The following is a 16,331-nucleotide window of genomic DNA, read 5'->3' as shown; positions in this document are numbered from 1 at the left end:
CAAAGCATTTTGTATGTTTTAGCTTTTGATTTTGAAGCATCTTATAAATTGATACCAGACTGCAACCTACATTTCTTGATTCAGGAACGTGTAGGTACTAATGACTTTGTCCAATCAAAATAGTGATCTCAAAATTCTATGAATTTCTCATTGCACAGTTCTTCAAAACAGTGAAGAAAATGTGAACAAAATTATTCAGAAAAAAAACACAAGATCAAAATGTTTTCCAGTATAAGAAAGCAGAAGGAAGAACTTCTACTAAAACTCTTTAACTGAATTCTGTCATGAAATCTTATCTACAGTCACAACCTACAGAAGACAAGTAGATCATCCAGCCTTTCATCCTGGAATATGCCCACTGCTGCCAAGAAGCACTGGGATTAATTCACAGGCAGTAGAGAAAGATAACAGAAGATTGCACAGAACAGATACAGAAGTAATTTTGTTGTGTATTTTCCATATATTAATCACCTAATATAGCTAACAAATAGAAAATAATAAAAATTTGCATAATCCTTTTAGACCCAGGTCCACTCTAATGGCATTCCTCAGCTACAGCTGCTTTACACACAAATCCAGCCTCATTTATGCTTATCCCCAGTGAAATGGCCTTCATTCTTTAACAGATATGTCAGGTGTTCTTCATCTTTGACACTCTCAGAAAAGTGACTGAGATAAGTTTGGCAATAATTAGAATTGTTGATGCCGAGTTCATTCTGGGTACATTTTCCATGCACCAGTGAAAATGCAGAACCGGGTTTTATGTGCCCATTATTGCCAACCACATTTTAGATTGGACCTGCAGTCTCAGCCAGATACAAAACTTGTAGTAAGTTACTGGACTTGAAAGCTGAGTCATACTTCATTTGAAAAAGGAACAATTTCAGACTATGCAATTTTGAATCAACCTATAACCTTCATGTCACTGTAATTTCCCAATGTAAATGTATGACTGGACTGTTTTCAACTACACTTGGAGCATAAATTGCTAGAACAGCTTAAAAAACCTGTAGCAATGGATGTGCATTTTTAGATTTATTTGGTAATGGACTGCTATAGAGATTTAATATAAAACTAGAATTATCTTCCTATATCTGATTAAGAATTAAATATTATACAAGTTTTGTCTGAGTTAGCATTTCTCTCATATATGTGCAGTTATATAGAAAACACATTCATAGTAAACCACTTTAGGCATTGAAGTTGTTTTTATAGAGAAAGAAACAAATATTGAAACCTATTTTTAGGTTTTCCTCAACTGTTTTTACACTAAAAATAGGACAAGATGCAAATAATTTTCCTACTAGAATACTATAATATCTATACTAGTAATTTGCTGACAAAGTTATGCATGTTGATATCAGAATAACAGGCAAACTATAGAAGAGAATGCATGCAGCAATCAAGTATTTGAAGACAAACAAGTATTTCCTTCCATCCAAAGAAAATTATTTAATAAAAGCATATACAAAATGCAAGGTGAATTGCTCTGATACTTATTCCTACCACACACAAAGAGAGCAAAGTTTGATGTGTCGTGTGTGTCTTGTGCAGTAGCAGATTCATGGGCCTATGAGAGTTGGAAACATGTAAAATGATCCCTATTCATTAGCATACTGTAGTCACCTGTAAACTACACTGGTAAACTGTGAAATAATAAGTTAATTCCTTGCTTCTGTTCTGGAGAAATCATAAAGGAAGTGGAGAAGCAAAGAAAAATCAAAACAGAGATAAAAAGCACAACACAGCATATCTATTACCCTTGCACGTCTCCTCATTCTCACACCAAACTAGAGCAAAATACCCAAGAATGCAATCCCATGAAAAAAATATCTGTTTTGAGTAGACCTAGGAGACACTGCACAGCTTGCATACAAAACCTTTTCTGGTAGTCCTACTGAGCAGAATAACAATGCAACTTTTGTCCCAAGTTGCATAAAGTCAGCCAAGGTATAAGACCGCATGTACCACACAGAATGCACCACACAGAATGTGAGCACCCCACACAAACTAAACTACATATTGTGAGGGTTTGTAATATTTTCTGAGTAAAATAAAAGGAAATAATGTTGATAAAGAGTAAGATTAAAATTCATTCAAGTGTCACAGATCTTTTGGTAAAGCGTGCCTAAAGAAATAAATGAATGTTTGCAGGGAGAGTTAATGGGTGCATGTTTTAAATAGTGATAAATAAAGCAGAATATTGTCAATTTGAATTAGTCAGTTTACTTGAATTACAGCATTGACAGTATGAAATCATTAAAGAAATAAAATACAGCATACTGAAAGTCATATTTCAATAATATGCATGATTGGTAGAAATATTTTGACACTGCCATTCAGAGCAAAGCTTGACCTCTTGAGACATAAGTACCCTTGGTTAAGACAACAATAATATAAAATGAAATTATTTAAAATCAATTAAAGTATTCAGTTATTTAGAATATCTAGGTCAAGTGAATTGAGAACATATGGTAATAAGGTTGGTTTTGTGATTAAACAGTTCCACAAGGATTTGAAGAGAGATTACCTACACATCCTGTAAAGACAGAGCCTTTGTTAAATATACATGCTCACAGACACGTATCACCTTTCGCTTCAAGCATATATAAATTGTTTTTCTCCCCACTGAAATACTTTCTCCCTCCCACTTGTTGAGACTTTATATTTATGCCACCATATAATCTCATTCTCGCTTTCACACTCTTCATCTGACAAAAAGTTCGCAAGTGTGGTGAGAATTGTTGGTCTTCAACCTGTGGCCATGGCAAGAGTCACTTCAGGCAATGTGAAAGTCAAAAATAAAGTTCTTAATTTACAGACCTAATTTTGAATGTAATCCAGAGATCTAACCTACAATGATTAGATTTTTTTAAATGACAAAAAGTGAGAAGCTGACACTAAAATTAAAGACTTCATCTCCAAAACAATAACAAAAATTATTATGATGCCTAAATTTTAACAGAGTTCTAGATTAAATATTGCAGTAGATTGAATCCAGATGGTAGCCAATCATTCTCCCTTTCAGTCATGTCCCCTTCCCCCAGGGGATGGGAGGAAAAATAGAAAGAAAACAAAAAAACCCATCAGTCAAAATAATGACAGTTGGATAAGGAGGATAAAAGCCATGCATGCAAATAGGACCAAATAGAGAAATTAATTCACTACTTTCCATTGACAGGCAGATGTTCGCCCATTTCCAGGAGAACAGCACCTCAGCACACAAAATATGAAGACAAACACCACAACATCCAATAGTCCAATTTCTTCAGCCTTATTGCTTGGGCACGATGCAGAACGTGTGGAATGCCTCTTTTGTCAGCTTGTGTCAGCTGTGCCCACTGTGCCCTGTCTCAGCCACTTCCCACATCCAGCCTGCTCCTGTTTGGGCTGAACAGAGGAAAGAAAGCCTTGACATTAAGCTCTCCAGCAGTAACCAAATACTGGCATACTATCAACACTGCTTCAGCCACAAATGCAAAGCACAGCACCACACAAGCTACCATGAAGAAAGCTAACTTTGCATCTTCATCCCAGACAGACCCAGGACAAACATTAAAGCAAAAAAAAAAAAAAGAGAAACAAAAATCTTCTACAGATAAAAACTGCTTAGCATTGGAAACCTCAGATCAATTAAATCCTTCTCTGTCAGTTTTGCCAGCTTGGCCCTAAAAAGGTGCTGTAAGACTCTCTTCTTTGAAGTACTTCCTCTAGGAAATAGCTACAAAGCATTTTGGTCAGGAGAGCATGGGTTGAATTCAGTGACTGCAAATTCTGTGCCAATCTCCTCCTGTCACAGGCAGGCACCAGTCTCTATCACAAAACATCAATATCATGTCACATTACTCCTTTTGGAAATCTATTCCAAAAGATCTGCTTTAACTGCTTTTAACTGAAGATTAAGTTTGTTATACTTGCAGGACAGTACATAGGCCAGGGTATACACACAGAAGTTCTTACGAGTCATTAAAATTTCAGACAAATTTGAGGAAAGGGTTAGCAAATTATTTTAAATGAGGCAGAAAATATTATAATATTTCTTCTTCAGGAAGGCTCTAACAGTCCAGGACTATCTCACCTGGAGGAAATGCATCCTACAACTCCATGTTCTATTCTCTCACCCAGTGAAATTTGTATTCCCTTCTTTAGAGAAGTACATCTTCATGTGGCTGAAATAAGGAACTTGAGATGGATTTTAAGTGTCCCTTTCTAATCAGCAATGATTATTTGTGAGCTGTGAATGGGATAAAGTACCTGCTAAAATACTGCTCAGGTGGGTTCAAACTTAACACCCATATGTTTCCCTGCGCCCAATGACTGATTGTCTTTTTATGCAGTTAAACCATCAGGCAAAGCCTGAAAAACACAGGGACAGAGACTTTTTTTTTTGTGGAATAGGACTTATTGATACTACCAGCAACAATAACAATAGTCACAAACGTTAACTTAAAATCAAGAGTTGAAGGTCAAATGTTTGAGGTGTAATTTTGTACTTGAGACAAACATCTCATCTTACTGTTTTGAAAACAGATGTTTATTGTATTGATTCACATAGAAGTTGCTATGGAACACACAAGGTGTGTGAATGAAAAGTGGGACACTAGACACCACACTTAACTGATGATGATAAAAGAATTTAGAAAAGAGCTGAAAATGCCCCAAAGGGCAAACTTAGAGCCATTAATCAGCTTTGGAAACAGTCCAGGAAGGAAACAGAGAGGACAAAATTGGAGAAAATTCTTTGAAAAATAAACACAAAGATGTAGAAAAAAAATTATAGGAAAAAAAAGGAGTCTGGGAAAGACAAGTGTACCCTTTCCTGTGATTACCTGAGAACTTTCCTCTGGAATCCAAATCAAGTTTACAAATCACAATGCCATTCCTCAAAAATTTTCAGAGCTGCAAACACTGCAAGTGAAGTCACTGGGAACTGTGTGTTAAATACCTGGAGAGCTGGGTAGTACTGAAGATGACAATATTAAGGGAAGGAAAAACAACCAACAAACAAAACCAACAACCCCTTCACTCCTTTCAAATGCTCAAAAATGGGAAGATACCATTTTTCTTAATGTGTCTGTATCTCTGCTCCTCATTCATCAATCGAAAAATCTTTCAGAAGAAATAAACCCACAGTGCACAAACATACTTGTGAAGTCTTTTGTTAATTTAATAAGTAATACAGTAGAAAATAAGAAGGTTAAAAACTGTGTCTGCAAAGCAGATGGTGAAGAACATGTAGTTTTGCATCACACTTGTGGATAAAAAGCTGAATAGCTGACCATTGAGTGACATCACACACCATTTGCACAGAAAAAGTTGTGGGTCCAATAGCAATATATAACATAACAAGAAACTGCTCCATTGTGTAAATGTATTACCATATTACTATTTTCATGCTTTTTCTAGTTTTTCCGCATTTGACTTTGAAACTTCAACAATCTTCTTTTAATATGATTTTTTTCATGGAGAAATATATTTGTCAGGTCATTTTATTAAAATGGTTATAACCAAAGAAATACATCTCAGCCTCCCTATACACTTTATCTGCATAGACTTTGCTTAATCTCCCTGAGAGCTCAGTTTCAAATATGTATTACAAACCTGCTTTCATGAATGGATGTGCTAATAATAATACAGCCATTTGTATTCAAACTCCAGCTGTCTCACCTTTGGGGACTCTTTGTCTCTGAGACTTGATTCATTATTAGTACAGCTAACAAGGTTCCAGTCTCTCAATATCAGTCTCCTATTTAGTTCTAATTTGTAATATCACAACCTTTGCTTAACCTCAGCTGCAGAGAAGTCTTCCCGATTCTACTCTAGACAGCAAAGTTACATTAATTCCTCAATGAAGGTTTAGATCAATGAAAAATATGATGTTAGAAAGTGTCTCATGCAAAGAGTTCTATATGTTTTTAGTACCAGCACTTCAGTATGTCTCCAGAATTTAAAAAAAAAAGAAAAATCCCAGTCCTTCATCTCTTTGTTGCACATAAAACAATGCTTATATTGGAGAGATTTCATAAGTATAATTGTATCGTGAACATTTCCAGCTTATTCCTTCAGCAAATGTACTGTTGATATCTGAGAAACAAAAGATAATATCTCATGCTGGGGACATACGCTATATTTTCAATAAAATAAAAAGCTGTTTTCCCAATCACATTTATGTTATTGTACCATTATAGAATATTGACTTGCTTTGTTAAAGTCATTTATGACGACATTCAAGACTGAAAACAACCTATTACAACCTATCATTTCTAAGAGTCATTAGGTTGGTAAGTCTGGTACTGAATTATTTACAAGACCAAGCAGTCATAAGTTTTCAACTGTGATTATATGTAAGAGAGGTTTTTGTTCAGCAAAACAAAGTAGTCTAGATGTAAAAGGGGAATTTTTTTTTTCATTGCACAATAGAAAGAATCAGAAAAAAATAGATTATATGCATTGATCACCACCATTGCTCAGTATTGGAGAGTTACTTAAATTTAGAATCCAAATATTATGTGAATTCCTTGTCCTGCCAATAATAAATACTTCACCAGATCTACTCCGTTTAGACAACATGGACTCATATTAACCTGCAAGAACATAAAAAAATCCTTTGGTCATGTATTGAAGCTGAGTACTTAATGATCATACCATGTGAAAAAAAAGCCTATTAATGGAATACTCTACAGCACTTTCCCCAGCAAAAAAGCAGGGACTAGGTCTTGGTTGCTTTAATGTTTAAAAAAAAATTACAGAGTAACTATGTATTCCTTTCTTACATTTGGCCTAGTTGCTTTCAAACACACTTTCTTAAAGCTAAAGTGAATTAATTTTTTATGCATTTAGTTGACATATAAATGGTAAGCATAAAATTTCAGTCAACTTCCACCTCTTCTCTTACAAAAGAACCTCAGAAGGAAAGGGAAATTTTATTCTTTGGTGCTGAAACTCCAGGTTCATAGGCTGAACTGACACATGAGACAGCTCTTCTGTACAAAGGTGAACACTGATCAGCTCTAGGGTTCATAGCAAATCATTCAGACAAAATGCCAGAGAGAATCCTCCAGTTAGAGAACAAATTCAATATCACAAGATGGAGTTGTCAAACACATCTGCCCATTTCTTTATGTGGTACTAAATGTCCTATTTTGGGGAAAAAATTGCATTTTTAGTAATACAGGGCTCTAGACAAAGGACATTTTGGTCTCTGATGGAAGTCAATGCATTCAACAGACTGAGAGCTTAGAGGCAGGAATTAGCATTGAGCTGGAAGGTCTTTAAGAAGTATTAGCTTCATTTCAGGGCTGACACATTCAAAACCAGTGGAGTATTCCAGACATATTTATACAGATATGACTGCTGAATTTTTTAACAGTCATCTTGATCAAGGATACTCTTAGAAACTTTCCTTTCTTACTTTCCATGTTACATTAAAAATCCATGAGAATCATTTTCAATGCTTAAAGGATGCATCAGTTCTATTCCAATTGTTCACATTATGTGACAAAAGTATCTAAATGTGAAAAGGAATTGTTTATTAGACTACCGTTGAACCCTCAACACATTTTTCCTTAAATATACTGTTACAATTGTTAGAAAAAACATACAGCAAAAACCACATCTAATTTCTTCAAATAATCTCATATTAATTTATCCTATAATATCCCTCTTCAATGAAATTAAAAGAACATGACTACACTCTGAGAAATCTTTTCTTAAATATGTGATTTTCCTTCTCCAGCAATTTCTTTTTTTTCTCCAGGTTTTCAACCCCTTATTTTTATATGGGGACTTCCAAATTATCTGTGTTGCCTACCATCAAAGACTGTCTATCACCAGCATTCCAGTCATCAATAGATACTAATTGTTTCTATTTATCTGCTGCCAAGCCCTTACATATCTAGCTGGATTGCCCAGTGCTAGAAACAAATGAGAAGCTGAAAATTAAATACATACATAAGAGCCATACAAACCATAAGAACCATACAATCCATTCTTATTTGAATAGTAAATATAATCTGAACTCCGCTGAATAAATAATCATCAGCTTGTGGATCAATAAATTGTTAACACTATTTTAATACTGTTAAGTTTACAGAGTATCTCCATTCTTTTCTCCCAATAATAAAGCGTGGAAAAGCAATGCTTTGGAAGAAAAATCAAACTGGATGGATTTCTTCCTGTGACTTGAAGCAGGTTGAGGTAGGTTGACTTATAAACTGGAAGGCTTCTATCACTCCTTGGAGGTTTCACTTCAACTTTGTTACCTCCATCAACAAAATCATTTGTTTGACTGATTTTTTTTCCAAAAGATGCAGAAAAATATTTTTCAGGTGTCTTGCAAACAGTCTGGATTTAAGAATTTGCATCATTATTTTCTCTGAAATACTACCGTTTTTATACAGAGTCATCAATGTCTACAGGAGACATAGTGAAAGCCACAATTAAAGTGATTTCATTAAACATTTCCAGCCCATTAAGTAGTTCAATTTTGCATTAAAATCACTGGTATCTGAAATGTAGCAAAAAAAAGACGGTGACAGTTGTAAATATAAAATAGGCATATAGGTATTTTTATCAAAAATAAATATCCAAATGTACCTACTGAATATGAGAATTTGTACAAAGCTACTCCTTTACCTTATGTGTTTCCCACTTCTTTTATATTCATCCAAGTTTCCAACTTTCTTCATGGAAAATTATTGCAGCAGGTTATGTTTAATAGTTGCAATAGCACTCTAGTGCTATCACAGTTTAAAGGTTGGCCTAAATCTAGTAACTTACCTTCCAAAATTACCCAAAATTAATCATGCTAGATAAGCTGTTTTGACTCCAGTTTGAATCTGCTTACACCTAAGAACTGTTACTTATGACTGTGAGAGGATTTAAACATAGAAATATCGATGCTGGACTCACGACTGATGCATGCATCAGCCTTTTTTTATCTTACATTAAAACTTTCATACCTTCTCTCAGTAAAGTTCCCCCAGGCAGCACCACACAACACCAACTCCTCTCTTCCTTCTAATACTGCAGGACCAGCCTCCCCAGTGTCATGACACACATCCTCACTGGACATAGCTGCAATCTATTAATGGCAAGGCTGCTTCCACTCTTTGTAATTAGCACAGCTGCAACTTACCAGGGGCGAGGTTGCCTCCAGCACCGTCTCTATTCTCTTACAATCCGTTCTCCCACAAAATATAAAATTATAGAATGGTCTGAGTTGGAAGGGACCTTAAAGATCACTCGGTTCCAACCCTCCTGATGTGGGTGAGGACACCATTTACAGACCAGGTTGCTCAAAGCTGCCTCCAGCTTTGCCTTGGACACTTCCAGTGATGGGACATTCAAGGCTTCTCTGGGCAACCTGTGCCAGGGTCTCACAGCAAAGAACTTCTTCCAAATATCTGATCTGAACCTACTCTCAATTTTAAGCCTCTCCCCCTTATCTGTCTCTGCACGTCCCTGTAAATAGTTTCTTTCCATCATTCTTGTGCTGTCTGGGCTGGGAGTGCCCATGGCTGGCTCATGTCCAGCTCTCACCTCAGCATCCCCAAGTCCTTCTGGGCAGGGCTGCTCTCCGTCTGTTTATCTGCTGGCACCAGGGGCTGCCCCAACTGAGGTGCAGCACCAAGACTTGACCTTGTTAAGAGAAGCTTTGGCCTTCACAGTTTTTACTGCTGGAAGCAGCCAAACACCCTCCACTGTAAATCCAAAATCTGATTGTTTTGTGTATTTCTCAAGCAACAAAAACTGGCCTCAATCTTACTAAAATTATCAATTGAAATACATTATTTGCCTACTAAAATGAATATGCAATCTGTAAAAAATGCCTTTCTACCATGAAAAATTATAGCAATTGTACAAAGAATGAACTGGCTATAAACAGGACTGGAAACATAAATTGTTCTCCTGTGAGCTCTCTAAATTCCCTGACCAATCACACACTGCACTATTAAATTGCAAACAATTTATTTTTATATAAATTTAGTCAATCAAGTCCTGGAGAGAATTAGAAAGAAAAAACTATAGGTCAAATTCTCCATGTTCTCATTGAGCAAGAGTCCAACATTTTTCTGTTAGTTTCTCTGAAACAACACCACACAAAATCTAGCCTCAGAATGATGCCCAGAACTTTTGTACACTGATAGAAATTGTACCAAGAAAATGTTATTTTCTCTAATGCACTCTTTATAAATGATGCAGTGCTTGTTTCCTCAAGTAATAATTTCAGCAGATATGTACTTTGGTCCTTTTCTATCTCCAAAAACAAATTCACAACTTTGGGATTGAACTCTGCCTCACACCTTGCTCCAGTAAAGTGTCAGAGGTCGTGTTCATATCTAATGAGGTTGGTTGGTTTACAGAGACAGAAAGAAAATAAATCTCATTTTTGTTTTTTTATTAATTCTTATGAAAATGTAGCAGTATACAGTAATTGAAATTAAAAGTAAAGGGTTGAATGTTCTTCTTTTCTCCAAAGAAAAATACCATTAAGGAAACTGCTTAAAGAGGTACAAATGCAGAATCTGTACAAATATTTTTAGAAGAGAATGAATACCAGCTGGACTGCCTACATTGACCACGCAGTCAGGAGAGTGTGTGTGCATACAGTCCAACTAGGAAATCAAATCCAAACAGTGTACCTAGGGATGAAATCACTATGTTTAAAAAGGGTCAGCATATCATAGAAAGAACTTTTAGAGGTCACTTTTTCCCACTCTTTGCTCTCTGTCATTATACCTAGATGATCTTGACAGACTCTCATCTATCATACCATCATATTTCCTTGAACAAAGAGGAATATGCATTATTCATTACACAGTAATATAAGAAGGTACCATACTCCAACCAGTATTGGATTCTCACCAAACTCGGTTTCTCTATATTCAGCACTTCTTCAAGGCAACCCATTAGCTGTCTGCCTGTTTTGAAACACTGGAGGTTTTTATGCTGATAGACTACTCTCATCACCTAGTTTTTAATTCAGAAGCTCATTTTCTCCATTTACACGTGTTAAATACAAATAACAAAGTTTGATTTCAATGTAACTCACTATTAATGAGTGTCAAATAACCAGTGGTTTGTCAATGGGACATTGTTTCCATCTTTGCGTCAGTAGTCTTCCTTCTCTGACAAGTTATCATATAACTGCAAGCTCTTACTCAGCACACCAATGACTTTTTCTTCTAAACGAAAACACGGATAGAGTTTGTTAAAAAATTTTCAGCAAACTATGAAAACTATCTCAAAAACAAGCACACAGGAAATCCTCGTGGAAGAAAACAGTAAAATGTTCTGAGAGGGGAAAAGTTCTGACAACAAAATGAATGTATCAGAGCTAGATCCACACAGGAAAAGCAGAGAATTCTGTATTTCTTTGCATGGAGTATGGATCATAATTTTAATTTTCACTTCTAAGGGATTCTTCAACCACAGAAGAGAATACTCAAAGAAGATAGGTTTTCATTTGCTGGGGTGTTTTTGCCAAAGCAGTTTTATTGTTCATAAAAGGCAAAGGTAAGGGAAGATTGATTAATAGTCTGGTCTAGCACTGTTTGTTCTGTAAGATGGAGTGCTCAAAAGTTAGTGGCTCTGCAGACTGTTGACATGTTTATACAAAGTAGATCAATGTCTGCATGGTATTTCCTGTCCTCCAAGAGTCTGTTGATTAAGGTTTTTATTCAGAAAAAAAAAGGCATATAATATGAAAATACAAACTCCGAATAATGTCAGTGACAGGGAACCAACAGAAAAACAACATGCACTTAAAAACTAGATCTGGAAACTGACAATTGGCTAAACTGCCCATGGGAGTCTCAGTTTCATCACCTCAATATAAATATTTTTCTAAAGATGCTGCTGCAAAGCTACCCGATAGAACAGATCTTCAGAAAGTAATAAGTAACTAAGGGTCCCTGTACACTTTTTAGTATCACAATTGCTCTTGCTGGGAATACCTTGTTTTCCTGCATTTCATTGCCACTAAAGAAACAATTGTACTCCTTATTTCTCACTGACAGAAAAATCCGTTTGCAGAAAATTAAAAAGAAAAAAAAGTCCCACAGAGATCTCTGGTGTAAAAACATCTGTGAGATGAGCTATATTACAAGCCAGAGAGATTTGGTAAGGAAATGTCACCAGGCAAATCAACAATAGGTGAGATTGGTTTCCTAATTCGAATCTGTCTCATGACAGTTTATAAAGTAGATACACGGTGTGGGATGGGGATAGAAGATTCTGAATTTTTTAGTAAACTGCTAACCAATTTTGTGAAAACTGCTTCATAAGCTTTAAAGTGAGGGATTAAACATAGATAATAAAGATATTTGTAAATTATTTAGCGGTAAATATTTTTCAACATCTAAAGAACATATAATGTCTCATGATTAAAATATTTAACACCTTGATAAGTCCAATGATACTGCTTGTCAGAGCACTTTATAGTTCCTACATGCACTATCTAGTTCTATCATTCTGAAGTGAAACTAATTATGATGAGAATACCATATCTCCTCTATTTAGGAATTCTAACAAGAATTGATACAGCTTATAGAGCATGAAGTATGAGTGGAAAGGACAGAAAAATTACTACCTGAAGTTAGTATTTCTATAAGAAACATATTTTTCATAAGCCTTCAGGGCCCAACTTTTTTCACTTTATTGAATGAAAAACAATCCCAAAGTAACATTTTCCTACTGTTTACTCATCCATCCCCAAGAAGCAGGTGAACTTTGTTTGTTCTGATCCTTCTCTGCCCACAGCCCATCTGAGGGCATGGCTTCCCCTCAGTGACTTTATACAAGGCAAGAATTGACCACACCTTTCAGACAAGGGGTGGGCTGTAAGGCTGAAAACTCAGACTGCCATTGCTGCTCTTCCCATCTCAGCCGAGGTTTCCCAGAAAGATTAATGCCCCAGAAGGGAATTTTAAATAGATGCCACTGAAACACAGACCAGACTTTGCAATGTTTACTTGGCATAGGCATCAATAAAGTCAAAAACCAGTTTACATCTGCTGAGTCTGACTTCAATATAACTAACACTATATGTAACAATTTTTTTAATTAAATATAAAAGCAGATGTCTATGCATTACCCACAATGCTTCTTCAGTGCTCTTCCCTCATAGCTTGCTACCACTTTTTGTGTTAACTTTTCAATATAAAGTTGCATCTCACAGGAGATCTATATTGGAGGGTGGTACTAAGTTATTTATTTGTATTCAGGAAGCATTTCTTCCTGCAATTTTCTTTCTGAGAAGAAAAATAAAAAGGGCACCAAAACAAGGTGATCAAATCTTTTTTACGATCCATATCTGTGCATAGAGTGTTTTAGAACACTGTCACGTTTTGTTATTCTTTCCATCATGGAAAACCTTTCTATCCTTTCTCACAATTAACGACAAGATGCTTTAATCACATATCATCCCAATCATGTTGCTCTTCTAATCCTCTTTATCTTGCTATGCCATTCTGATGTCTCCCTTTTCCTGGGGGTATGAAATGTGTGCTATTATTAGCTCATTAGGTCTTCTAGCCTCTGGCTCAGTGGAGAATGATTCACTATATTTCTTAACCATTGACAGTTTCAATTCCTTAACCTCTAAATTTCCCGTGATATATGTGTTGCCCCATCTTATTTCAGCCTTTCAGAATATCCCTTGGCACTGCATTCTGAAGTAAGACCTATCGTCCCATACATAGCAAAACTAACAAAGGATCATTTTCCTTTGCCAGTCAAACTTTTAATTCCATCAATTTGTTCTTTGTTCATTATAAATTCAACTAAATGACTGAATTGCTTATTTAACATTTCCTCATACAATGAATAAGTTCTTTTCCTATGGTTCTGCTTCCATTTTTCAGTTTGGATTTTTGCATTTAGAAACGTCACTGCAGAGATCATTAACAGTTTTTAAAACGGACTAGGAAAATATTGACTTCCCTACCTAGGTAAGTGTCTTCTAATTTGCTGCTAAGAGCTTAAGATCCCGTATGTTAAAACTTCCTTATGAATTTAAAACATTTCTTCAGATTATGACTAAAATTTATGCACTACAAAATGAAAAGCCTAAGGTGATTCCCCCTAATTCAATTGGAAGACTACACTAGTCTAGTGTTATGAGGCCAAGATTGTTAGCTGTCTTATTCTTTAGATGCTTCCTAAGATTGTTCACACGATACCTCTCTAGTTGCCATAGAAATGGGCCCTTATGGGAAAGATCTTTTGGTTAATTTTGGCTCCAATAACTGAACTGCTAAAGCATAGTCTAGCTCAGCCAGACCAATTCAGAAAATCTGCTTTCTCATTCTCAAAGTTATGTGCAAAAAAATTTGATATTTGTATTAAAAAATGTATATTTTCTTAGACCTTTCAGAAGCAAATTTCTTTTTCTTTTTATTCTGTTCACCTGTAGGAACCTGTATGTAAAATGTTGGTTACTGGTTTCAAGCTGGCCATTTGGCCTCTCTGTGCAAAGCATAAGCACTTGTCAAACACCCTACAGTGTAACAGCAACGTTTGACCACTCTGTTCTGGAAACTGGGTTCCCAAGGTTCCATATCTGCCAGACGCCAAATAAAACTGATGATATTCTAGGCAATCTGTAGTTAGTAGCAGCATAGATTTTCAGCATGTATTCATTTCAAGCCAGAACCTAGCATTTCAGTTTTTCTGCTCATAAATTAAAAATGTCCACCTACTCATCTGTGTCTGTATAGACACATATACCATAACACTCCTTAGAGCAAACATTTCTATTACATTCATTCTATTTTAGATAGAACCATTGTGACCACACGTGTTCCCAAACCATTTGTAGCACTGTCTCTATCAATACACTGGAGACCTTTTACAAAAACAGTGTGCCAGTTTCTCTAAACTGCTAGCATAGAAAGGCAGGCTAGCAGGAGGCAATTTTTTTAATACACCTTTAAGGAGATTTTACCTAGAAAAAGACTAAGTTAAATCTAGGCTTTTAATAATTAAAGCAATTAAAGTACCACAAAAGTTGTTGTGTATCTCAACAATGAATTTTTACAGAGGGAATGAAAAGGTTTTTATACCAATTAAGAAGGATTTTTTTAAATCCTTCTTTTAGTTCTGAACAGAAAGGGGGTTTTTGTTGGTTTTGTTTTGGCGGTTTTTTGGGTTTTTTTGTGGAAAAAGGGGAAAATTAGCTTTTCCTGTGGAGAATTTTTAATGCTTCCTAAGACTTCCAGAAACTTTAATTGAAAAAGTAAATGGGAGAACCTGTTGTTATATTAAAAAGGTTGGTTTATGAGTGGAAATTACTTGTGCCTATTTAGGTCCATACATTTTTTGAACTACAAGAAAATCAATCTACCCGATGTCCTTCAAAAAAACATAACTGGTAATTTTTAACATCAAGTCTTAACTTACTGTTTGAACACATTTTCATTAACTGGTAGGGGCCAGTATACTTTCAGGTAAGTCATTCCACTTGTTGAATGCCCCTGCTGCATTTTTTTGGAAATGTGAAATACTTTTCCATTTTCAGATATATATTCTCTAGTTTCCTGTAGGATACTCATTTCTCAGTTAAGCCAAATAGATTGATCTGTAGTTCATGACTGACACTTCTGGAATCTGGCATCAGGAATGGGCGTGGAGTTTTATTCATATTTTTTAAGTGTCATATTCAGATGTACTACTCTTTCTTACTAAATAGCCCATTTTTTACATTTTCACTTCTCTGAACTTTGTATCAGGCCTTCAGCAACTCAACCTGTCTTTAATTCTACCACCCATTGCCACAACTCTGAACATTTAGTGTTCTTCCTCTGAATCTTTTATCAATTTTCTGTTCAAATTGCATAGTTTTGCTATTGCAGAGTGTTCAATAAATCCTTATAATGCTTACATTTGGGGAAAGTCCTTTTCACAGGGAGATTATGCAGAAACATGATACTCTGTAAACACAAACTGGTAACTTCAAGGTGACTCTACATCCAGAAAAGAATTTTATAGTTGTTGGTCCTATGCTGGTAACAAGATGAGTGAGGCAGAGAGGAAAGAAGGAGTGTATAATTTCTGAGGAGACTGGTGTCATTAGATGGCCCAGAGGATTTTCCCACCACCAAGTATGCTAGTCCCAGGCAAAATTCCAACACTTTATTCCTTTCTATTGGATCCATTCAACCACTTCCCTAGAATTTCCATATTAGGCATTAAATAGGTCTGCAAACAAATCAAACTAGGGAAAACAAAATGTCTAAATTTGCCAGTGCCTAAAACACCTCTCAGTGGTACTGAGAAGTATAAAAAGATATAGAACTCTCTTTTTTTTTTCTTTTTGGCTTTTCAGAGTT

This window comes from Sturnus vulgaris, chromosome Z, assembly GCF_052056855.1.
Source record: "Sturnus vulgaris isolate bStuVul1 chromosome Z, bStuVul1.hap1, whole genome shotgun sequence".
Lineage (NCBI taxonomy): Eukaryota > Metazoa > Chordata > Aves > Passeriformes > Sturnidae > Sturnus > Sturnus vulgaris.
Note: the sequence above shows the minus strand (reverse complement) of the source record.